This window comes from Tamandua tetradactyla, chromosome 2 (assembly GCF_023851605.1).
Source record: "Tamandua tetradactyla isolate mTamTet1 chromosome 2, mTamTet1.pri, whole genome shotgun sequence".
Lineage (NCBI taxonomy): Eukaryota > Metazoa > Chordata > Mammalia > Pilosa > Myrmecophagidae > Tamandua > Tamandua tetradactyla.
This window is the reverse complement of record NC_135328.1, coordinates 73,189,852-73,217,373: the sequence shown is the minus strand read 5'-3', so window position 1 is coordinate 73,217,373 and position 27,522 is coordinate 73,189,852. Positions and strand designations below refer to the sequence as shown.

Sequence of the window (27,522 nt, the reverse complement as noted above, 5' to 3'; positions counted from 1 at the left end):
CTGAAGTTTTATAATTCCGGAAATTTGTACTACAAATCCTACTTATTATTTCTTCACATTTTTCAACTGAAAGGCATTTCGTGGTTAGAAATCAACATTGGTTGAATAAATACTTTGATTTGCAGAGAAGCAGAAGTTCTGATAGGTCCATAATCATGGCAATATATCCATTTTGTTTGCATGAATTAAAAACCTTCATATGCATTTATCTAGCAAACGTGTTTGAGGTCATTATGGGGTGTGCACCAAATTGAATCTCCCAGATGTATACAGAAAGTATTTATTGAGCACATATTATCTGCCAGACACTCTTTTAGGCAATGTAGATTCATATGTGAACAAAATAATAAAAATTCCACGTTCTCATTTGAAGACAAAGTAATAAAATAGAGTGGGAAGTTGGGCAATTGGACATATTAGGGGAAAGGTTCAGGGGCTCCATTTCAAATAGAGCATCATGTAAGACCTCCTTGAGAAGGTTATTTTTGAGCAAGGACTTGAAGATGACAAGAGTGGCGTTAGAGCTGTTTCCAGGCAGAGAAAACAGCAAGTGCAGAAGTCCTTCAATGGGAACATGCCTGGCAAACTCAAGGAGCAATAAAGAGTGGCTGAAGCAGAGGGAGGGGGACAGAAGAGCAGAAGAGGAAGGCAGAGTTATTGGACGCACCATATAATGTAGGAGGTTGTAGGTCATGTCATCCAAGTAGACAGGAAGTACTGCAGAGTTTTAGAAGGGGAATAACATGATTTCACTTATATTTTAAAATATTACTTTGGCTGCTAGATGGAAAATTGTAGGGAGGCAAGAAGTCCGGGTAGAAGGCAGCTGTCTAATCTGGATAAAAGTTATCACATGGAGTTCTCCTCTGCTGACCATCTGTGTCCAATTCCCTCCTTCTTAGAAGGACACCAATCATTTCGGATTAGGGCCCATCCTAATCCAATTTGGATATCATCTTCAAAGACCAAATTTCCAAATAAAGACATATTCACAGGAATGGGATTAGGACTTGAGCATGCTTTTTGGGGGATATTATTCAATCCATATATAAGATTTTAGGAAGAGGATAGGGAGCCATTAAATTAATTTGAAAGCAAACTTTCTTTTTCTTTATGTTACTTAAAAGTATCCCTTTATATAGAAAAAGTTTCTGTCTGATTAAAGAAAGGCTCTGAGCTTGGCAACACATATTTTTTGTGTGTGGCGGTGAATAGCAGCTTTGACTGAATCAGGCATGAAGTTAATTTGTGTCGCCCAAAGTCTAATAGATACCTGGGCAGGCTAAACTATTAAAACATGTTCACCCTCCAGTGAAATCAAAATCATGTTAATCAACAATGATATTGCATTTGACATCAACCAACTTAGTAAGTGTCTGAATTCTTTAGAGAAACATCAGATTTTCAGATTCAAGATGAACTAAGCACATGTGTCTGCTACTTCCTTAGCCAAAATCTCACCAAAATTAGAATTGAGTTGTCCACACAAGGATACAAGATGGTAATGACAAGGGAAGAGAGTACCAAAAGTAAAAAAGAATTTGTCAAACTTCTTGAGGATGGAATGCAGTTTAGAGCTTTTCTAAGGACATGCCAGAGCAGAGGAAGCAAAAGCTCAAAATTTGCATTTGAAAAGGTCACACTGAATGTAAAAGCCACCTTTTCCAAGGGAGCCCTAGAGGCATCAGTCTTGTAGTCTGTAAAATGAGCTGTGGAGCCACAATCCGTATAATTTGTAAGAAGCCTGTCTGCAGAGCAGCTGGAAGATCCCTGCCCACCAGGCAACCCGGCAAACGTACAGAACACTGGCCTTGACTGTTTGGGGCACCTGAGAAGAAACCCAAGAACTCTACTCCAAAGAAATGTGACAGTATTGGGGAGCAGGGGGAGAAAAGAGAGCATATACATATATGCAAAATAAAGTAGCATTATTCACTGAGAAATGGTATTTTTTTATGAGAGGATTTTTAAATAATTATCTCAAAAATGTTTAACTCAATGGTTATCAAACTTTAGTATTCATAATAAACATTTGGAGAATGAAGTTTCTCAAAGTTATATATCCACAAGGTCACTGGGGAGTAAAGTAAATTAAAAAGTTAACTCCAAACTCTTGAGTTCGATTAGCAGGTTTGCAGTGGTACTTAAGAATATACTTTTGAATAAGTAACCCCCAGATTATTATAATGTTATTGATGGAGAATACAGTAAAAGAGAAACAAATAGTAGGCAAGATTTGCGTGCTCACTGGCATTAGCACCTGTGTCCTTTCCTCATAGAGAGCCCTCCCTATTCCTCTATATTTATTCACTTCGGACCAATCCTCATAACTCATCGCATTGCCCTCATTTACCCCATTGAAATCTCTCTCCTCTGAATGCCTATACTGCTTGTTTTCTTTCCACCTATAGTAACTATGCACTGTTTTGACATTATCTGCATTATATCACTGAAATATTATTGATGCATATCATTATTATAATATACTCATATTTGTCTCTTCTCTCACTAAATAGAGTAACTTTGCCAATTACTTTGGTTATATTACCTGCGCCAATTTGTTTATGATGGAGTCATTGCCTTTATTAGATAGTTTAAGTAGACACTTCACCCTTTCCATATCCCTATCAATTCATGCCTTCAGAAGTAAAAGGAGAAGAAAAGAAAAAGAAAAGAAACAAAAGGGAGGGTGAGGGTAGTTCAGTGGTAGAATTCTCGTCTGCCGTGTGAGAGAATTGGGTTCAACTCCCAGCTCATACATCTCCCAAAAACAAACAAACAAACAAGGAAAGAAAGAAAGAAAGAAAAAGCAAACCAAAATTCAACAAAATGGTGCTGCAATAACTGGATACTCACATGGAAAAAGAATGAAATGTGACTCCTGCTACACAGCATACAAAGAAAAGAAAGGAAACAAAAAAAGTAAATTCTAGAAGCCTGTCAAAAGTTTAAAATATATCATCTTTAACATTTACTTCTCATCATTTTATGAATTTCAAGTGAAAGAACAGAAGTACAAAAGGTAATTCCTTGACACTCAGCACTCTGTACTGACTCACATCTTTGTTGAAATCTATTTAAATGTATATGACTTTTATATACAGATGAGATCATGATCTACATATTATGACTTATGGAGATTAAACGAGATAGACTAATAAATTGCCGAGCATGGTGCTTGGCATATTGTTATAATCAGTCAATTAACCCCCTTGTATGCTATACACGTTATGAGCCATTTGTCCTGAAGTACATTCTATTCACCGTGGCATTTGTCAAATACTAGATGCTCAACAAATACTTCTTTCATCTTTGCTTCACCTTTTTTAGACAGCCTTCAATTTCGGTTAAAGAGAAAAATAGTTTTTCTCCCCACTTTTATGGCAAATAGTTATTGATTTTGTTTGTACAAAGTCCTTTTAAAAATAATAAATTAGTCCCAGATCGCCTGCACTGAGTTTTAGCTTTGAAGTCAATTTACCACACTTTATCTATATCTATCTCTATCTCTATATCTATATCTATCAATCTATATCAAGGAACTTGATAACATAAAGAAATAAGAAATAATCATGTCATGACAATACGCTGTTTTTTACTTTGAGAATTTGTAGGATTACAGAAAAATTACACATAAAATGCAACATTCCCATATTCCTCACTCACTATTAACACTTTGTATACTGTAGCATATTTGTTATAATTGAAGAAAGAACATTATAATTGTATTATTAACTATAGTCCATAGTTTAAATTAGGGTTTACTGTTTGTATTATATAACTTATGTTGTTGCTTTTTTAAAATTTTATTCTAATAACCTATTTACAACCTAAAATTTCCTCTTTTAACTACATTCAGATATATAATTCAGTGCTGTTAATTATGTTCACAATTTGTATGCTACCATCACCACCAGCCATCCCCCAAACTTCCCGTCACCCCAAATAGAAACTCTGAACAACATAAGCATTAACTCCACACACCCCATGCACATCCTGGCCCCTGGTAACTGTATTCTAGTTTCTGACTCTATGATTTTGCCTATTTTAATTCTTTCATGTCAGTGAGATCACACACTATTCATCCTTCTGTGTCTGGCTTATTTCACACAACGCGATGTCTTCAAGATTCATCCATATTGTCATATGTATCAGGACTTCATTCCTTTTATGGTTGAATAACATTCCATTGTATGTACATATCACATTTTATTTATTAGTTCATCGATGGACCCTCAGGTGGCTTGCATCTTTTGACAATTGTGAATAATACCACTATAAACATTGGTGTGCAATTATTTGCCTAAGTCTCTTCTTTCAGCTCTCTTTGTTACATGCCTAGAAGTGGGATTGATACATCACATGGTAATTCTATACTCGACATTCCGATTACCTGTCATACTACCTTCTACAGCAGTGGCACCATTTTACTTTCTCACCAGCAATGAATGTATTCATATTTCTCCACATCCTCTCCAATATTTTAATTACTTTTTTAAATAATAGCCATTCTGCTGCATGTGAAATGTTATCTCTGTGGTTTTGATTTGAATTTCCCTAAATGCAAATGATGTTGAGCATCTTTTCACATACTTTTTGGTTATTTGTACATTCTTTGGAGAAATATCTATTCAAATCTTGTGCCCATTTTCTTTAATTGGGGTTGTCATGGTTAGAGACACATGTCAACTTGGCCAAGTTGTGGTACCTGTTTATCTGATTGGGCAAGCGCTGGCCTGTCTGTTGCAATGAGGACATTTCACAGGATTAGGTCATGATCACGTCAGCTGCATCCACAGCTGATTCCATTTGTAATCAGCCAAAGGGGAGTGTCTTCTGCAATTAGTGATGCTAAATCTAATCATGGGAAGCCTTTTAAGGAGGACTCAGAGGAGACAGGTTCCATTCCTGCTTTGGCTGGTGAGCCTTTCCTGTGGAGTTCATCCAGGCCATCCATCGGAGTCTTGGGCTTCGCAGCCTACCCTGTGGATTTTGGACTCTGCGTTCCTGCAGTCACATGAGACACTTTTATAAATTTGCAAGTGTTCCCTGTTGATTCTATTTCTCTAGAGAACCCTAAGTAATACAGGGGTGTTTGTCTTTTTGTTGTTGAGTTGTCAGATTCCTTTATATATGTTGCATACTAAACTCCTGTCAAGTATGTGGTTTCCAATATACTTTTGGGGGGGATTGCGGTGGGATTCATGGTCCAGGAATTGACCCTGGGTCTTCTGCATGGAAGGTGAGCATTCTACCACTGAACCACCTGTGCACCCCAATATAGTGGTTTTTTTTTCTTTTTTTTGCATGGTCAGGCATGAGGAATTGAACCTGAACCCAGGTCGCCAGCATGGCAGGCAAGAAATCTGCCTGCTGAGCCACCAGGGCCTGCCCTTTTTTTTTCCCAATATACTTTTTTTTTTTTCATGGGCAGGCACCGGGAATCAAACCCAGGTCTCCAGCCTGGCAGGCAAAAACTCTGCCACTAAGCCACCATGGCCCGCCCTCCCAATATACTTTTTTTTTTTTTTTTTTTTTTTTTTTAAGGAAGGAAAGACAGAGAAGGAAGGAAGGATGGAAGGAAGGAAGGGAGGAAGAAAGGGAAACATTTTTAAACATTTTCTTGTTTTTATTATATTTTGTTTGTTTGTTTGTTTTTTACATGGGCTGGGGCCGGGAATCGAACCGGGGTCCTCCGGCACGGCAGGCAAGCACTCTTGCCCGCTGAGCCACCGCGGCCCGCCCCCAATATACTTTTGATACATGTTTTTATGAAAAAAAAAGCATTGAAATAAAACTTGGAATTTAAATGTTGAGATAGTCTATCAGGCTTTGCTTTTAACAAAAATAAGGAGTAAATGAATAAAAAGTACAAAATTTACAAATGGTTCCATTTATTAGGTTAAATACAGGAATGTTTTCTATTGCTTTCATATAATAATCACAACTTCAAACAATAAAGTAAATATGCTGTTATATTACATCCTTTTTAAAGCAAACTTTCAGTAGGAAAGATTTCCTTTTTATATAGTGGAGCTTATGTAAAAATAGATTAAAGTAAAACTGATCTAATCAAATCTTATCAGTAAATGATTGATGGGGAGGTGGATGATAGGCGCCTACTTGCCACTCTTTACTTTTTCCATTTTCCCCAACTTTATTAAAGAAAAAAATCAAATGATGGTAAATCTCTTAGAACAAAGTCAATTTTCTGGGACTCTTCCCTTGAAAGCATGACATTTAATTTCCAAACACATGCCTGAAGTATACATGGTTCCCAAGTGCAGTAAGCAGGTGAGAAATTGAAATCCTACAACATTCATCTTCCACCTTTTCCAAGTCTGTGGTCTGCCTTTGGGCCAGCAATAATTGCCTCAACAGCTACTATGGTGTCACTAATTTTTGTCTGTAGCTTTCTGAGCTCTTCTATATGCAGCAATCACAGAAAAAAACTGAGCAGTTTCACTGAGAACTGCACGTCCTGTGTCAAAATCAAGAATATGCTTGTCCTTAGCAATAGGCAAGCCCTCCTTTGTTTGATTTGCTTTAGCACCTGCATTCCGCATCAGGTGCTCCAGAACCAAAATGCAAATTGCTTTCAACATCACCAGGTAATCAACATGAATTTAACTATGAAGAATGATAGCCAAAGCCTTTATACCAGCTTTAAAATCAGGATTATTTACATTCAAATTGATCAATGTCTTACATTTTAGTTGTACTGTCATCCAAATTGATCAATGTCTTACATTTTAGTTGTACTGTCAGCATTTTTTTGCATTAGCAGGTACCAAATCTTCATATTTTTTCAGCATTATCTCCATATTCAAGTCTAAGAGCTAACCCAAGTAGCCAGTCAATTGCTTCTTGTTGATACTGCATCTTGAAAGGAAAGTTAACATTTCTGAGATACATTTCAAAGAACTTGGGCCAGTCACTGCTGCAGATGTTTCTTAAATTACCTCTGTCTTCAGTTTTATAGTGTCTGATTTTTTATCTTCAAGCCAAACAATAAAGTGTCTAGATTCTGTTTCATCTTTGCAGTGGAAGCGGCAGGGTTGTGGTATCCTGGGCCATCAGCTTGCATCAGGACATGGTCCCAGCTTCTCGCTCTGGTCCCCTGGGTCTCAGCCGGGAGAGCGACTTGCCCCTTTTTGATCTATTTGTAATGGAGCCCAAAGATGCTCCTGACTGATCACGTTTTTATTCCTTTTGCAGGTAGTCATTTTAACTAGTAGCCACTACTATAGATGTGGAGCAAACATTTAATAAATAATCGTTTCCTTTTGGTAAATCCAAGTGGCTTTAATTTTGTTCATATGTATTGCAGGGAATTCAGTATGTCTCAAAATGTGGTTCATGGACCACCTACAGAAGAATCACCTGCATTTGTTCTTAAAATGTCAATTCCTGGGCAGATGCAGAGTCTCTGGAGCATGATCTGGAAATTTGCATTTGTAATAAGCATTACACTTGAAGCTTATGTTCCTGAAATTTTGAGGAGGATTGCTTCAGATTTTACAGTAGAATTATACTAAAGTATCAAAATGCATTGAAAATGTTTTTAAATTAATCCAAAATGTTTCTGAAATTTTAATGCAAAATTAATAGAAATATATGATTTTGCAAAGAATCTTCCTTTGTGAATGACTGGCTTTATTTAAATGTCCTTGTGTATGGATATAAAAGGGCGTTAATATACATTTTGATGCAATATGTCACAACTCCTCATGTCTGGATAATTTTGCCAGCAATAGCAAGTATAGCCTTCCTTTAAGGAATTAAATGTTAGATTCTTCACACTTAGTTTTGGTTTCCATAACAGGCATCTTCTTTTCACGGGGCAAATTATCAAGTCTTCACTGGTTTGTGTTTTCCTCTATGATGAGAAATTGCAGTTTTTGCCTCTCTTACTTTAGAATGTGTTAAATCAAGTCCAAATTTTTGAAGAAACAGTATACAGAATGAATTTGAACTGAGTCTACAAGCAGGAAGGGAGCCCAAATTGAATCAGAACTGAAATTATACTTTGATTTAGTTATCCTGCTCTCTCCGGCAAAAGTGTTCCACAAATGGTAGAAAACAATGCTTCCCCAACTTAGCTAGGAAATAAAATAAAGGTGTAGTTTTGCAGCATGTGGGTCCACTGAGGCTTTCGTAGTGGGACAGCCAAACTACATCACATTTCAATATTAATTGATCACACATACCAAACAAAACACTATGCCAGGGATGCAAACCATATGTGGAGGCAAAGCTGGTCTCTGCTCTCTAGGAGTCATCAGTCAGTAAGGGGAGGAAAGGCATGGCACAGCATGGAAAGTGAGAAATGCTTTAAAGGAGGTAGGGTAAAATGCTAGGGGACATCGTAGAAAGGCAAGATTATGAAAAGCTTCAAGTAAAGCTGACAGTTGGAATTTAAACAATAAGTAAAGGAATGCATATAGGGTTTTTGACAACCCATTCTACCTTCCCTAACATTTTTGGTCATTATGTAGTCTCCTTGGGGGAGTAAAAAGGCAGAGCAAAGAGGAAACTGCCACAATATTTTGCAACCCAAGCCAATTATAAAATCCCCATGCCAAGAGTATATGTTCTATTATTGCCCCATTCTGGGGCCTCTTACCATGCAGGAAGAAGCTGCAGGAAGAAGAGATGTGGAAATGGCATGTATATCTAGATTTTTACCCTGTCACTGGGAGATGCTGTAAGGTCTACAGAAAATCTATACATTCATAGGCTCAGTAAAATTAGTATTAAACACAACCTACAACCATTCTCTGAGTTCATTCTTTACCTAACTCAGATCCTCTCCCAAAGTTCTTCCAGATCTTACCTGAAGACCGGGCAAGTTAGATCTTACCTGAAGACTGGGCAAGTTTCTCTCCTTTCTGATCACTGCTTACCTTATAGGCATATGGCTTGCATCTTTTATTTTTTTAAGTAACATGTAAAGGAGTCCTTCATCTGACATTGCTGTGAAGCTTATTTTTTATCACTTTAGGTGTAATATTTGGCCAAAGTCCAAATGGGTTCTTGACCCATTCAACACCCTTGCAAAAATGAATGCAAACATTCTTCAGTCCCTTCCTCTCTACCCTGTCTTCTCATCTATGGTGTCTTTCTAACCCATACACTATCTCCTTAATTCACTGATTATATCAGTCAATTATTGATACAATAATGCTAAGTAACAAACAGTCACAAAATCTTAGAGCATAAAACAATCATTTTATTCAGCTCATGAATATGTGGCTAAGTGGGTATCGGCTGATCTAGGCTGGGCTTAGCTGTGAAGTTCTACTGATTTGGGCTAAACTTTTTCATGTATGTCTCATCTTCTCCCTGAGATCAACCAGATAACTGGGGCATGCATTTTTCAAGGGATGGTGGAGGTCTATGTGAGTAACAGAAACATGTGAGACCTCTTAAGGCTGAGGCATGGAAGCAGAATATTAACTCCTTTAGCTCATTCTCTTACCAAAAGTAAATCACAAGTCTAAATCCAAATTCAAGAGGCAAGGAAGTATGCACTGCCTATAAAGTCAGTTGGCAAGTGAGCAGGTACATGAATTAGCTGTTTCACATGCATGCATGAATGAGCTGTTTCACCTGTATGCTTCCTTGTCACACAATGCTTACTGATGACTTAACACTAGCACAACATAGTAGTGGTCTGATATTTGTCTCATTCAAAAGACGATGACTTTCTCCAGGGCATGATGCTGCCATATTCATCATGGGATCTCCAGAACCTTGAAGAAACTCTAATGTGCAAATACTGATAGACAGACGGGAGGGAGGCAGGAGGGGAGAATGGGAGGACAGAGGCTAGAACATCTCAAATGCAAAATATAATTTGTTAAATTAGTACCCTAGAGTCATAACATGATTCTATTTGCTACGGCCTTTAATTCTGGTACCACTTGTATTTCACTTCCCCCAAGAATACTTGAAAATGATTTCTTCATAGTACCTGAAGTGAGCTGAGAAGAACAGAATACACACTTATGGTTTTTTCCATTAATTACCTCCATGAAAACTTGGGATAAAATACTCCTTCATTCTGCATATCTTTTCCAGATCTTGGAAAAAGCAATATCAAGTCAATGCCAATGTTTTTGGCTCTGCGGTATGGCAAGGAGAAGGCACTAGCCTTTATCATTGACAGTTAAGAAATTGTATCTTTTTAAAGGCTACTAATATAACCAGGTTTGGTGTATTCAAAGGTCAGGATTTGTTGAGAGTAGGACATTTAGGATTAGGAAATGTGGATTTCTTTACAGATCTGGCTATTTGAGTAAGCTTCTTAAAATTAAGCCTCCTTAGGGCCCCTCTGAGCCTTAGTTGGTTCTCTACGTACAAATTTTACTACTAATGACAGTCAGTTCTTTGCGTTTTTAGGTATTATTTTAACCCAAAAGGTTCAAATTACATAATGACAATAGTGATTACCAGATAATTGCTAACAACACTACCAGTTTTTGAGTGCTTACCATGTGCCTGGCAAAGTGTTAGGGGATTTACATACATGATTTTTCACCTTTAAAATAATCTGCAGAGGACAAAGCTTCCCCTTTACAGAAAAGGAAATTGAGGCTTAGAAAATTCGTGACCTGCTCCAAGCAACACAAAAAAATACAAGAACCAGAGCAGAAATGCAGATCCGTAAGATTCTACAGTTTGTGCGATTTCTTTATAATACTTAATACTATTTTGCATTTAAATATTAGTACTTTTTTCACCAATAGGATAAAGCTTTTGAAGTTGCAGGTAATTTGCTCCTTCCTTGACAACCTGTGAGAGCCAAGCACATACGGTTCAATGTTGAAGATCTGGAATGAGATATACTAGAAAGTCAAAATGTACTGACAATACAAAATCACTCTGAAATCTCCACACTGGTGTAGAACACTTCTCCATATCTATCTCATACCATATCTTTCCATGCATTTTTTCTTTTCTTTGTATGCTATATGGCGGGGGTCACATTTCATTCTTTTTCCATGTGAGTATCCTGCTATTGCAGCACCATTTGTTGAATTTTTGTTTGTTTGTTCTTTCTTTTGTTTATTTGTTTTAGGGAAGTGCATGGGTTGGGAATCAGACTCGGGTCTCCCACATGGCAGGAGAGAATTCTACCACTGAACTATCCTTGCACCCCCCTATATACATTCATCTTTAAACTCTAGTTCTGTTAGTTAGAAAATAAAGGAAGAGCTACTGGCATGAAATAGATCTGGAGAAGATTTTTAATTTTAAATTGCAGATAAAGAAATCAAACGGATCATGATTCTTATTCTTATCCAATTCCCAAAGTTCCCAGATTTCAAAGAGGAAGAATCCCTTTTCTTTCTCTCTTGCTCTGCCCTCCTACTTCCTTTCTTTCCTTAATTCCTTCTTTTTTTTTCTTTTGGGAAAGGAAAGAAGACAAGCATTTTAATTATTTTTAGTTAATTTATTAGCCTAATGATTGTCTAACAACATTCACAGATTTTTAAATAAAATGCTGGGGGAAAAAAGCCACCCACAGTCCCTTTTTGCTCTTCCACTCTTTTAAAGGTAAAGAGAAAATGAGATGGCACAGGTAGGATGAAATAAGCACTAACTAATTAACTCTGCAATGAATTGTTACAGTGCATAGAAAGTACAGCACAAGTCAATATGTCTTATACACACATTAAAAGGGCATTTAAAAGTGAGCTGTGATCCTTAGCCACTAATGCTTTAGAATTGCAAATAGATCAAAAACCCAGCGCAGGAAATAGCATCAAATTGGAATTTAAAAAAATATTGGCACTGCGTTTTTGTTTATTTTCATTTGAATCAGGGCTGCCCTGGTATGCATTTAAATGTGTAAATATGCATCATGGATTCAAAATAGGATTAATTAAAATGTAATCAATGATATTATAAGTGCCTTAAGCTCAATATTTAGGATCCACATATAAAACCCAAGCTGGAAAGAACTCTCAAGTTCATTCCAGACCAAATCATTCACTTTCCAGATGAGAAATCTCAGGGGCGGAGCTGTCAGTGACTAGACCAAGGTGACAATGCTGCTCGTGACAGCAGGATTGAAGCAGTGGCTAATAAGCGTATGACTTTTCATACATGTTATTTTATTTAATCCTAAATACAACTTTCAATGGTGTTTATTCATTAAGCAAAAAATGTTTATATTTCTCCAAAGACAGAGTGACTACGCAGCAGAGATAAGATTCCAACTGGGTCTGACATGGACCACTACAGCTTTGCAACATCATCACTTTTGGGGAGATTTTATTCTTACCTTCCATCAATTACCAACCCCTCAAGATCAATGGTCTTAATTTCATCCTTTTATCCAGGATCTTGTTGTGGGTACTGCATACAACGAATTTCTAACCTAAGTATGTAGGGTCCTTACTAGTCACATCCTTTCTCCAGGTAGTGAGAGCTGCTTCCTCTCATAACTACATTATGCTGGCTATTTTAGAGAAGCAGAGTCAACAGTATATTTCTCCTACTTGAATACAGATTAGAAAACACAATGGAACCACTTGAGGTACAGAAGAGATTCTTAAATAGGTGAGTTGTAGAAATAAGGATGAACATAAAAAAGGAAAAAAATATATACTATTTGAATGCAGAATATGGTCTAAGTAGGAATCACTCCTCTGAAATTCAAATGATAACTTCCCTTCACAAGTGAAAACTAAAGCTGTAGCAGCGATTCCTCAATATATGTAAACACTCTACTTGGAGCTTAATCTATACCCCATGACCCTGTGCAGAAGCTAATTTGATCCTTAGTAGATTAGGAAAATGTGAAGTTAGGTAACTAACCCAGTCACAGATCTAATAAATGAGAGAATGTGAACTCATGAGACTAAGGCCTGTGCTCTCAACAACATAAATTGCCTCTCAATCACCCACTCCTGATGGGTTCTTTTGAGTAATAAATATTGTATTAAGATAGGAAGATGTAAGTTCAATATAGCCACATCAAAATGAGTAGATAGATTCTTACACTAAAATTGAAAATCACAGAAGCAAAAAGGGAAGTGGGGTGTCTTTCTCTAGTCTCTAGATTGGATTAAGTGCCTCTCCTCCACATATTCCTTCATCATAGCATTCACACTTTTACCCTAACATTGTCTGGTATTTATTTTTTGCATTTTACCAAATCATAAGAAACTAGAAACCAGTGAACTCAAGATCTTATTCACCTACAATGATTTCTAGTATACTGGCATCCCTGCATAAATGCCTAATGGTAGAACTATTTTAATTCCATCATTGGAGGCTACAATTTTACAGAATTTTAGCATTTTTAGTTGGCGACAAGTTAGTGAGCCTGTGACATATCATCCATCTAAGAGTAGGGCTATCTATGCATGGACATGAAAAAAAATCATTTCTCTTCTCTCTTTTCCATGTTATCCTCTCACCTAAATAGATAAATTATATATATGATAAAGATACATAGATAGATAGGTAGATAGATGATAGATAGATAGATAGATGATAGATAGATAGATATAGATAGATAGATAGATAGATAGATAGATAGATAGATAGATAGATAGATAGATGATAGATAGATAGATAGAGATAGAGATATAGATATAAAGATACGTTTTTTAAAATGGCGAGATAAGTTAGGTCCCCCATTCCACACACAAGGTCTTTGTGAGCTACTTGGACAATGGAGAATGGGTTCCCTGTGCTTGCAGTCATCAAAGCACATCTCACACAATTTCTGCAAAGGCTCTTCGAAAACCACAGAAGATACAGAGCCTCCAGGCTCACCGTTACATCAAGACAGATGTGAAGTATAACTACCAGCCTCTTGAAATAAGTTCATCAGCTCAGAAAAGAACAAACGAGACTTGACAACATTCTTGTCAAGAGAATTGATAGAAAAGGCCAAGGCTTTGCCACATGAGTACACACTGATTGTTGCTCGGGGCTTAGAGAATGATGAGCAAGTGGAAGCTCTTGGCTGGGAATGTTAGTCACGAACTCTCAGACAAAGAAAAGGTGATTAAAGGAGAAAAGTTGTACACTCTTGGATGCCATTGTACCTGAGAACAAAAAAACTTTTCCTCTCTGATTTTTTAAAGCTGATCTAAAAGGAGGAAGAAAAAGAAAAGGAAAAACCTGCACCCTTTTTGCTTTCATGTATGATAATGTTTCAATGCCAAGGAGAAAATGTGATGAAAATGCCAAAGAAAAGGACTGTGGAATCTATAGCATTCATTGTGTTTATATAGAGATTATGCTTCTGGTTGTTAACAGCCTCCAGAAGGTAAGCAAGTGCTATCTCTATGCATTTAAAATAGAGGAGAGCAGGCACAGTTCCCATTTTCTAGTAGAGAAAAATGATTTGGGGGCTGAATATAACTTCCTTTTCCACATAATAAAAACTTTATAAGAAGTTACTCTCTAACTCAGAGTTCCTTTATCTTTTTATCTTTCCTTTCTAAAAATTCTTCATGACAAAAGGCCACAGCCAAGCATTTTCACTATTTCACTGAAAGATTTCAACCTGGAACTGTATTGATGCAATTAGAATCTTGGAAAGGATTAGCAAAGATATAACCTTGAGCTTATCTATATCATTTTTGAGTATGGTCTCAAACTACCCCCAACCTCACCTGCTCCACCCCATCCCTGGGGCACGTATAAGTACACACTGACACATACACACATAAACACATTATTTTGGACTTGAGTATAAGAAGATTATCCTCAATCCACTCAGAGCAAAGCATAATGTGTTCCATTTTTCTGGGCTGCAAATAAATCAAGTTGAGAAACACAGAAGAAATGTAGACCTGAATAAATTACTCCAAATGACTCCATTTACAATATCCCCAATATTTTTGCATCAGGAATGCACCAACTGGAATTATGGCATAGTCATGCAACGGGCTACCATTGAGGCCATTAGTAATGGTGTCCTAGAAGAATATATAATCATTTTGAAGATATCCATGATATATTGTTGGCTAAATAAAACAGACCACAAAGCAACATCTACAGTTGATTGCCAATTTTGAAACTATAATATATGATTGTTTTACTGTTAAGCAAATGTATTTAATAGAAAAGAAAAAGTTAGTCTAACGTGAAGCTCTAGACAGTACGTATTTTGAAAAAATTAATTTTTTCAAAGGAGAAGATTTACAACAATATGTGATTTCTTTGGATAGTGGAATATTCCTTTTTTCCACTAAGAAAAATAAGAGAAAATACAGAGCAAATGAAACTCAGTAAAAAATTTGCCTATGACCAATTTTCTGTGTTTTTGCTTCATTGTAGATAATTTTTAATGAAACTAATTTCAAAATTATATGAAATAGAACATAAAATCTTTTATGAATTACAACAGGTTTGCTTTCATCTCCTTCAGTAGACAAGCTGGATGCATATCTAGTGTGCTTTTCCCTGATAATCATTGCCCATCCTGAAATAAATAAAAATGATCAATGTAGCTGGAGGGGAGCATTATCTGACACCAGTTTCTCAAATCTTTCTTTTCTTCAATGAACTTGAGTCTGGATTTAAGTTAGTACTCAGGCTTATTTGCCTTAATTGGCACCAAACGCCAACTATTTAATAATGATAAACCATCAACAAGGGTTGTCAGGGTAGCCACACACTGAACCTTTACTCTGGGCTACAAACTTTATGCATTTTTGAATATACAATCTTCACAATTCTGAGATAATTTTACCCTATATTAAAGATTAAAACAAAAATAAAACCCTGAAACTGAGACCCATTCCAATTCACCCAAGATCAACCAGCAAACTAGCAGTAGCCCCTGAATCAAGTGTAGGTTTTCCTGACTCAGAATCTGTGCACTAAACATGGATTTCACTTTTGGCTGGCTCTTTGAAAACAGAGAACTGGTCAGTCACTAATCCTGCAAAGGTGCCCTTGATGTTTAATTAACGAATCTCTCTTAACATGAAGATGAAGCTACACAGATGTGCTTGGATGTACATCCAAAAGACCATAAATGGTCTTATACTACAGGTAAACTTGAGGAGGACACAGTGATCATCAAACTAATTTTGCAGGTCCTCATTCATTAGAACTACGTTCAAAGTAAGCACAATCCTCCTATCTTGGAAATGGAATCTATGCCACATGGGAGCATTAGATGATGGCATTATAATTAGCAATTTAAATTGTGAATCTCTGAGAAAATTTGGATTTAACATGGATGAAATACAGATGCAGCTGTTTATGCTTGGGTGGGGGAAGGAAAGGAGAAAAGAGGAAAGAAGATGAGAAGGGAAAAGAAGACAGGCAAATGCATATATTATTGTTCCCCTTTACTTACAACAGTCCATTTATGAATTTAAAGTTTCTGAGACTGAATCTTTTTTTTTTTAATTTTGGAGTGTCAAAAGCATAAAATAAATCAATACTGACGTAACAAAACAAGGGAGAAAATGAGAAAAAATGACATTTCAAGATCAACTATTCTACAGAGTACAGAACAAGCTGACAGGGTGCGGCATATCATACATTCACTATCATAAGCACTAAAAAAAATCTGACAGTCAGTGCATATCAGTTAGGAGGCAAAGGAACCAGCCCTCCCTGGGGACTGATGTGTTGTGATATCTCCTTAGGTAAAAACTTCTTACCCACATCCAAGGGTCTTATTTTATTGTATCTACTATAGTACATCATTTTGGGGGCTCTTTTAGGCAAAAAAAAAGAAATAACAGCTCACACAGAAGAGAATGAATTAGGGTTTGAGGTATCCACACAAACTGAAATCACAGCATACTTCCATCCATTTACAGATACTTAGCAAAATGCCTCAAAGGTGAGTATCATGTGCAGAAAAAAAAGTGTTTAGAAACCAGTTAAAACTTAAGGAAAGTGATCACTTATAAGTGTCTTATTCAAGAGACTTTCATATGGTAGTGATGATAGCACAATATTGTGAGTGTACTTAACACCTCTCAATTGTGTATATAATAATGGTTAAATGGGGAAATTTTAGTTATATAAAACTTACTAGAATAAATTGTTTAAAAATCATCAGTCACTTCTTCACTGCTAAACATACCTTCTTTTCATTCATTCATATTTTTGTTGTTTATTCAACATGTCAGTATCAATCATGTACTCTACGTTAAACATTTGGTAGACACAGGAACACTAGAGAGGTAGCAACAAGCTAAACCTAAGTTTTACCCATAAGGGACTCAGTCAAGTAAATTTTGATACAAAACCTTTATTAAACTTTGGCTAATCTTATATCACAAAGGTATCTTAGAAATGTGGAGTCAATAAGCACTGCATGAGATCAGAAGAAAGAATAAAGAATGAAATGGGAAGGAAAGAATGTTGGAACAGGAGGAAAAGAAAGAAAAAAATAAGGAATGAGAAACAAGACTGTACAGAGACACGAAGGAGCCTAGCACCGAATAGAACTGATTAAAAGAAGAATCAGATATTGGAAAATAGAACAGGAAACAAAAAAGTAGACATCAGAGGGAGATATAGGAAAAAGATATAAGAATGAGACAAAAAAAAAGAGAAAGAAAATTCAAGCATGTAGGCGAGGGAGGCTTAATGAGGGAACAGAAGAGGCATGTAAAGATGATGAAGAAATAAGGGAGAAAGAAGAGTATAAGTACAGGAAAAGCTGAAGGAAATAGAAACATTGATTGATTGGGTTTCAGACATCTGGAGGTTTGCGTCTACCAAAATGTTGAAGTAACAAGATTCCTGGCTCCAGTCCCCAAGGTCAAATACAAAAGAAATATAGAAAGAAGGAAAACCTAAGATAAGGAGAAAGTTTAATAAAACAGGAAGCCTTTTGGGGGTGGGTGGCAGGAGGGATCTTCTGTACTGGCTTTAATGGGTTTATCTGAAGTAGTGAATCTGGGTAAAGCAGAGGCCACCCAGCGTGGTTGTTGGAGGACAAAATAAGAAAGAGGTTGTTGGCATTCTTTCTTGCCTCTCCTTCACCATTGTCATGGGATAAATAGTCCTTGTTTCCACGACAGTAACCAAGACCTATTGTGCAAAAGTCTTCAGAGGAAGCAGTCAAGGAGAACAATGGAAAAAGCACTTTATTACTAAGAAGCTGAGGAAAAGAGAAGAATTGACTAGCATAGGTCATAGAGATTCCATTAAAGGCAGAAATTAGAACAGGTAGATCTTAATTTTAAATGTCCTTAATAAGCATGCTAAACTTGTGAGAAGATATTAAAATTATGAAAGAACAATAAAATAGTTTTAAAGGATAAGGTATAAATAATAGACATAAAAATAGTATGGAAAGAGTAATACAATAGATGGGATAAATAACAAAATGTCACAAATAAGGAATAAATAAGTAATCTGAAGATAATATCAAAAATTTCTCAAAAAAAGAAAAGAATGAAAGAAAAAGAAATAGATGATATGAAAATACATATGAAATGAGGCAGATAAAAGTAAAAATTCTAGTATCCAGAAGATAGGCATTCCAAAAAAGAAAGATTAAATAAATAGAAAAAAGGAAATAGCTGAAAAATAATGGCAATACATTTCTTATAATAAAAAATGTTTAAGATAGATTAAATGGGCATAAAAATATTTATGATAGATTAAATGGGCATATGGAATGCCAGAGTAGATATAAGAAAAACTTACAATTAGAGTATAGAAAATATAAGAGTGTCAATGACAAAATTTACAATTATCTTAATTTCAAGAATGAAAGCATATGAAGGAACCAAGCTCAGATCACTGGACACAAGACAATGGGGTAATATTTTCAAAGTATTGAAAATAAAGAGCTATGAACTAAGAGTTTTGTATCTGGTCAAAATGTCATTAAAATGGAGCTGAGGGGATAATAAAATATATTTTCCGCCATAAAAATTTTGCCACATAAAGGTCCACTTGTAAAACAGTCTTGGATGAATATTTAAGAAAGAAGGAAAGTAAATATGCTCCAAATGATATACGGCAGAAAAATGAATGAACATCTATACAATGTTTCCTGTGGTCTTTTCAACATAGCTAAGATGAAAGGAAAGAAAAATAGAAAATACATTCATAATAACCCCAAATTTAAAAAATTATCATCTTTTATAACTGCTAGGATGTCGTTAATAAAAAATAAATAAATAAAGGGATGTAAGTGTTGGAAAGGATGTAGAGAAATTGGAACTCTCTGGCATTGCTGATGAAAATGTAAAATAGTGCAGATACTGTGAAAACCAATTTGACAATTCCTCAAGAAGTTAAACATAGAACTACCATTTACCCAGCAACTCCACTCCCAGGTACATGCACAAAAGAATTGAAAACAGGGACTCAAACAGATACTTGTTTACCAGTGTTCCTAGCAGCATTATTCATAATAGCCAAAAGGTGGAAACTACCAAAGTGTCCATCAACAGGGGAATGGAGAACGTGGTGTACACATGCAATGGAGTATTAGTCAGCCACAAAATAGGAATGAAGTTATGATACATGCTATGATATAGATGAACCTTGAAAACAGTATGCTAAGTGGAATAAGACAGACATAAGGACAAGTGTTATATGATTCCATTCACACAAAATATCTAGAGTAGGAAAACCCATAGAGACAGAGAGTAAATTAGAGGTTACCAGGGGCCTGGGAGGAGGAATGGAGAATTATTGCTTAATGGCTACAGATTTTTGGTTTGAAGTGATAAAAACAATTGGAAATAGCAGTGATGGTTGCACAACATTTTGAATGCAATTAATGACACTGAATTGTACACTTAAAAACAGTTAAAATGAGAAACTTTGCATTATATGTATTTACCACAATAAAAGAATCATCATTATAAGCACAATAGGATGAGAGATAAGACTGAGAAATGTGAGCACACTCTAAAATTCTTCTCTTATTAATGGAAAGTTCTAGATTTCAATTTTTTTTAATTGGAAAAGGGTAGAAGAAACAAAGTAGGCTGCATCCTCTAAATTTTTAGAAGGTAAAATGAAACAATGCTTTCATTGAGAATCACCAAAGAATCTGGACTTTTCAAAGATATTAGTGAACTACAAAGGTAGTGAGGCATTATGGGGCCAAGATATAAGGAGAAGTAAACCAGACTTTTGGCCCCATTTTTTCTCAAAGAGGCATCTGCCAATTGGAGATGAGACTAAGAAGCTCAGTAGGTTGGTCGTATTTTGGGGTGAGTGGCCAAAAGACTATAGGTTCAGAGCACACAGAGGAATGTAAACTGGCTGGTAAAACCCCATGCTTTGGATTAGGAATCGAGTGAGCTAACTCTAGATCCAGGAGTAATTGAAATAAAATAGACAATCAAAGAACTATAGCCAAGATAAGAATCATTTAAATTCCTACTTGAAATAAGGACTAATTGCTTAGTTCTCTTTACCTCTAACTAAAATTTCCTTAATGAAAGAAAACATAAGCATAGGCTTAAAATTGTCTCAGCTTATCTTAATATACAATCTCCAGCACACTATATGAATAATCAAGGGTATGAAGAAAGATAATATAATAATACAAAAATAGAAAGTACAGAAAAATAGTAAAACACACGTAACGGGATCCAGATCATAGAACTACCAGACATTGGAGCATGAAAAGGATAAATCTAATTGACTCATATCTGTAAATATAAAAAAACCCATTACAGCATCAATAATGATAAAAATTTTGGTTAAAACATATAAATAAATAAAATGAACAATAACAGAAGAATATAAATCTGCAAGATAGCAAACAAAATTATTGCATTCTCAGTCCTTACATTTTCTGCATAAATATAAAAGTACTAATTTGAAGTAGATTTTAATAAGCTAAGTATTTGGCTATAACTAATGCAACTATTGAAATAATAGAAAAAAGTGTTAAATCAAAGATAATGGGCAGAAAATTGGAATAAAAATTACCAACTCAAAAGAAGGCATGAAAAGAGAAAATAAGATGACAGATTTAAACTACATTTGTGATCACATTATTTGTAAATGAACGAAATGCTCCAAACAAAAGGCAAAGTTTATCAAAGAGGGTTTAAACTAAATTTTCAAAAGAAAGCAACAATTGCTTCCTACAGAAGAAACATTTTAGAGATCTAAAAATATACAAATTTTGAAAGGAAAGCTCTATATACTATACAATCATTAGTCAAAAGAGAGCCGGTACAGTTATATTAGCATCCAAGACGTACTTTGTAAGGTAAAAATTATTATTGGAGATAAAGTGGAAAATTTTTTAGGGTTTAAGCAGTTCCAAACTTTTTTCGTTTAATATGTAGTCTTGAAATATATTAAGCAAAAATATACAGAATTAAAAGGAAAAAATCAGTAAATATACAATCACAACCGGAGATTTTAACATACATATGTCAGCAACTGCAATTATAAGAAGACAAAATCAGAAGGGTGCAAGATATTTGAACAATATAATTAACATAACTATTTATTGAACATTATGTTAAATAAATAAAACATTGCACTCAACAAATGCAAGTGTACCATTTACCACATTTTATCATCTGGAGGTATAGCAAGTCTCAATACTAAAAAGTGAAATCATATAGATTATATTCTCTCTGCTGTGGAATGAAGTCTTGAAGTCAGTATCAAAAAGATCACTAGAAAATTCCCATCTCTTTAGAAATTAAGGAAAACATTTCTAAATAAACAGGTCAAACAAGAAACCACAATTTAAATCATAAAAAATGCTTACCATATGAAAATTAAAATGTGGCACATTAAAATTTATGAGATCCAACTATTACAATGCTTAGAGGAAAATGTATAGCTTTAAATATATACACACATATATATATATTAGTTTCTTGCAAATATTTATTAACATAAGAAAGTTTGTTCCTGTTGGTTTGCCTAGCAATTTGTAATGGCAGTGTTGTTGGGTATTAACATTTTTCAACATCTTTATATATACATAATTATATTTTCACCATTAATCTATGGATTATAATTACAGGCTGCCCAAGGCTGATAATTACTTGTATTCCTGGGATAAACCCTAAATGATCAAGATGTAATACTTTTTAATGCACTGTTATATTTATTTACCCATGTTTTATTTAGAATTTCTCATATGCATAAGTGAGAATAGCCTACAATTTTATTTTCCTTTTGTGTATTTCCTTTTGTTTACTTTTAACTGTTCTTGTAAGTTTGTGATTAAAATGATGATGTTCTCTTAGAATGTCTTGAGAAATTTCCCATCTTTTTTCTGTTCTCTGTGATAGTATTTCATATCAATTATATCTCCTCTGAAGGACTGTTAGACATTTAAGGCGTGTTTAGTGAGGAGTGTCAAATATTGTGTCATTTTGTAGCTAACTCTGTTTCTGGACTCTACCCTGTTCTACTGGTCTACTTATATATTCTTCTATAACTATTTCATTTTCCTAAGACATCTAACTAATTTGGAGCCTTTCGATCCATGAACATGGTATCCTTGTTTTTGCCTAATAATGTGGAGTCTCACACATCTTTTGTTCGGTTTATTCATAGGTATGAGATATTTCTTATTATAATGTAAATGACCTCATCTTTACTTGTTATTTTTTATTCCATATTACTGGTATGTAGAGAATTAATTGATTTTTGTACGGTGTCCTTATATCTTGCAATCTTACTAATTCACTTAATTCTAATACTTTATTGGATTTTCTATGTATAAAATCACTATTTCTGCCAATCAAAGTTTGCTTCTCTTGTTTTTACCTCTTTTCCTTCCTTTCTTCTACCCTTTTTTCCTTCCTAGCTTCTTTCTTAACCCACTTGTTCAGATCTTCAGTACAACATTGTATACAAGTGTCAAAGTAGAGATCCTTAAAATGTCTGTGACCTCACAGAGTGAGGTACTCAATATTTTATACTGATTATGACATTATCTGTCAATTTTTTAAAATAAATACACTTCCTCAGGTTAAGATTATTCCTTTCTGGTCCATGTCCTTGATTCCTGAGAGTTTGATCAATGAAAGGGTATTGAAATTTGTATGCTTTTTCAGCCTCTAGGGCAGTAATCGTGATTTTTTTCCTCCTTTATTCTGTTAATGTGATGAATTACACTGATTATTTTTTAAGAACCAACCATGCATCCCTGGATAAACTCCAAATTTGTCATAATGTCTTATCTTTTTATCTATTTCTGGATTTGCCTTTCTAATATTTAATTTAATCTTTTTATATTCGTGGAAGATATTGGCCTATAATTTTTCTTTACTATAATATTTAGGAATATTTAAGTGAAGTTATCTGGCTTTAGAGATTTCCTTGAGCAGAAGTTAAGATTAAATTACAAATATTATAGATCTTATTTCTTTAGTCAGTTACAGTACAATTCAGAATTTATTTTTCTGTGTGTGTCAGCTTTGCTAATTTTTTCAAGAAATTTATCCATTTTACCTAAGTTCATAAATTTACACTTACATGAATTGAAGTGGTATCATTTTTTCATGCTTGAGATTGGTAATTTGTGTTTTGTCTACTTTCACCTGTGCAGTATTGCTAGGGGGTTATTAATTCTATTGATCTTTTCAAGGAACCAACATGAGGCAATTTTCAGATTTTATATATTTTTTTATATGCTTCTCTAATGCATTGATTCCTAGTTTTATTTTTATTTCCTTCTTTCAGTTTCTTTGACTTTAATTTGCTTCTTGAGGCGAAAGTTAAATCATTGATTTTCACCTTTCATCTTTTTAATATATATGTTAAAAGATAGTTCTGTGTAAACACTGCTTTAGTTGCATTCCACAAAAAAATGATTTGAATTTTTATTTTCATTCATTTCCAAATATTTTTTTCTTTGAACCATGATTTATTTAGAAATGTATTTCTTAACTCTGAAACATTTATTCCCAGTTTAATTCCACTGCAGGCAAAGGTGAAATTCTGTGAACTTTCAATCCGTTGAAATTAAGACTTGTTCCACGGCCCCTTATATGATCTACTCATTAAATGTTTCAATTAGACAAGAAAATGAACATGTGTTCCATAGCCATTTTGGCAGTGTTCTATGTAAACAATGATGTGAACTTTGTTAATCAGTTTTAAGTTTTTTTATATTTATCAATTTGCTTGCTTATTCTTTCAGTCACTGGGCTGTGTCCATATCTCAATAAAACTCATTTTATTATGTTTCCAAAATTTTATCTATCCTTCCTGATTTTTGTTTCTATAAGTCACTATGTGAAAAGATACATCTCCAACTATAATTGTAAATTTATTTATTTCTCCTTTATGGTCTGTTAATTTTAATACTGTGTTATTAGCTACACACAAATGTAGGATTCTTTTAACTTTGGTGGGTGTACTTTTGTCCTTATGATATATCCCAGCTGCTTTTTTATTTAAAATTCATTCTGTCTGCTAACCTAGCAATACCGTTTTTCTTTTCATTAGTGTCTGCCTGGTATAACCTTATTACGTTCATTTACATTTATTATAATCATTGGCTTTTAAATAAAACATTCATTACATTTTAATGAAGTTATTTACATATTTCTGGTTAAATCAACTATTATACTATATATTTTCCATTTGTCTCAGAAGTTCTCTTTTCCTTCTTTTCTTCTACTTTAAGCACTGATTATTTCTTTAAATAAATATCTTTTGTCCTTTCATTATTCAGTTCTCACTTGCTATAAATAGATAAATAGATATAGATATAGATTTAGATATAGATATAGATAGACATTCTTTTCTATATATTAGGGTGTCCTAAAGATGACAATATGAACGTCTGATTTATTTTGTACATAATATAAATTTTTAATTTTAGCATTACCCAAATACTGTAAAATGATATTTTGTTTTTTCTTCTCTGGAAATGCTGAAATTTCCATAATGTTTTAAGTTCTGGGCATTTTGTTTGGGTTTGTTTTGTTTTTTCCATATTCTTTGATTATTCTTATTCAGTAATTATTTGTCCCTTTTAATATGAAGATGACTTTTTCAATAAAACAAGTAGAATTTTCTAATTACAGGTTTAAATATTTAAAAGTTATGAAAAATGTTGAAAAATTATGTAGCAAGTCTATATAAAGGGAGGTTATGCAGCCATAAATATCGTGGACCCTAATTAAAACAGTAAGTAAAAGTAAGGAATGTGTATTTTTGCATGTGTATGTATATTTGCTTGTATACATTGTATGTATATATGTATGCAATAAAATGAAGAATTAAAAGTAAAAATTTAAAAAGTCCAAAACTATGATTATGTTTGAAAAGTACATATTTTCTTCTTTAAACATGTTTGTTTTTCTACTCTGAAATCACTAAATTATAATTTAAAATATATAATATTATATAGTATTGCATTATATGATATATGCATTATATTTATATTAATACGTATTTCCATTATCCAATATAGAGTAAGGATTTATTTTCCAGGCCTTAATCCTGAATCCACCAAACCTTCATAACTTATTAAAACTGCCAGTTTTTACATTTTGCTGTTTTTACCCACAGACTCTGGGATTAGATGTGTGGAAGTAGCCCTAATTCACTCAGATTATTTTCAAGGGCATCCTTGTGTGACTATCACAGTACAACCCGATGTCATTTCATAAAATCAAAAGCATTGCTCCTTCTAGAAAATTTCTCATAAAAGAAATCAAATGTTTACTGCAAATCCCTTTCCTTCAGTGGCACTAAAAATGATGTCTCAGGTAACAGAGCCCATTCATCAGTGCCAGCAAGATGAAGTAGGCCTGGAGATTAACAGAAGAGATTTAATGATATTCCCAAATCATTAGAGGGTTGAGGCCCATAGAAAGTAATAAGAAGAAAAGTATCAATTCTTTCCATTCCACGGAAACATGAGAATGCCAGCCCAGGGATAAATAAATTACTTTGGTTCATAGTGTTGAAAATATCTAAATATTTAAAATATATTTAGAAATTAGAAATAACTATAAATTATTATATCCATTTAATAATTCAAGCTATGGAGAGAGACACCCAAATACATATGCTGACTTTTAGAGGGATAAAGCCATATCCAAAAGGAAATACATTGTCACTTTTATTTATACCTGTCTTGAAATAGATCTCAAAATCTGTACCATGCACTCTATTTCCTTTACAGCTTCTGCACATACCCTGACAGCTTTTCAACTCCCAAATTTGCAGAACCAGTGTTTCAAAATGAGAGGTAAACAGAGCCACCAGTAACCTCTCTGACAAGCCCATCCATCATCAAAAACATGGCCAAGGGAAGTATCACTGTGACCCAATGTTTATGCATGGAAGCCTAGACGTACATCAGCTAAAAATGTCTTCATCATGGACTAATTTTGAGGGAACAAGTATCTGTTTATAATCAATGAGAAGTGAGAACTAAAGCAACCATCCAAGCAAGTTCAACAGAAAGCCATTTGGCGATACTTTGTTAATCCTAGACTCTAACATTTTCTTTAGCCTGGATTTTCTACACGGCCATTTCATTCTCTCATCTATTATAATGATGGTTGTAGAACAATACCCAACTTGGAAAAAGTTCAATAGTGTATAAATAAACAGACACCCCAGTGGAATATAATGGTAGAAATATGGAAATGTATAAAATAAAGGTGGCATCAATCTGTTTAGAAAGGATATATTCTTCAAATGATGAAGACGAAACAAATGGATAACTTCAGAAAACAATAAATTTGAATTTATGCATTGTAAATCCAAATAAATTCTAAGTGGATAAAAATCTAATTACAAATATATAAATTCTTAAATGTAAATGTGGATCACCAGTCTTATAATCCTCAAGTGAAGGATTTTCTAAGTATGTCACCACATTTATCATAAAAGAAAAGATTGGTATATTTGATTACACAAAAATAACAATATTCTTTAGGAAAAAGTTTTCATCATATATAAATAAGTCTAGTTAATATGCTATTTGGTTAGATATATCTTTGTATCAAATAATATTTAAAGTCATAGATATATATACACATATATGTATATGGATATACACATAGAATAATATTTCACTAAGTTTAAAAATACATACATGAAAATATTATAGAAATATTAATATTAGGGTTAGAATAGATTATTTCATCATGTGAAAAATCCACAACGATATATACTAATTCAACAAGGATTCGGCCCATTGCATCAGAGTAGGCGCTCTACTACATTCATTACCCCATTGGATTCCGCATTTTAAATTATCCCAAATCTCTATTGTGATTTAATAGAGCTCACACTTGTATGAGGTCCAAGAAGACACATTATGTCTCCATCCTTTCTATGAATTCAGCTTTGACTAAAACATGGTCCATGTGGATTTGGATCTCTAATGGACTCTTCCTAACTAAAATCTACCAGGAGAAAGTAAGCATGTGCATAGCATTTCTAAAGAAAACCCATCATTCTATTTTTAACCATTTCAGAAAATTAGAGTAGGAAAAAATGTTATAATTGATCAAAATAATTTTCCATGCACAACTTAATTGTTTGCAAACAACTAGACAGTTCTAAGATACTTAAAAGTGCCAGAAAAGTCCCAGG

The 27,522-nt window shown here is 34.3% G+C and overlaps 1 protein-coding gene and 1 pseudogene across 1 annotated transcript in view; both read right to left on the bottom strand.

Annotated features, from left to right (window-relative positions):
- ELAVL2 (ELAV like RNA binding protein 2) overlaps positions 1 to 27,522 on the bottom strand; it is a 557,044-nt gene that overhangs the window by 11,546 nt on the left and 517,976 nt on the right. The window lies entirely within an intron of this gene.
- Positions 6,320 to 10,165, bottom strand: LOC143656413 (RNA transcription, translation and transport factor protein pseudogene; annotated as a pseudogene).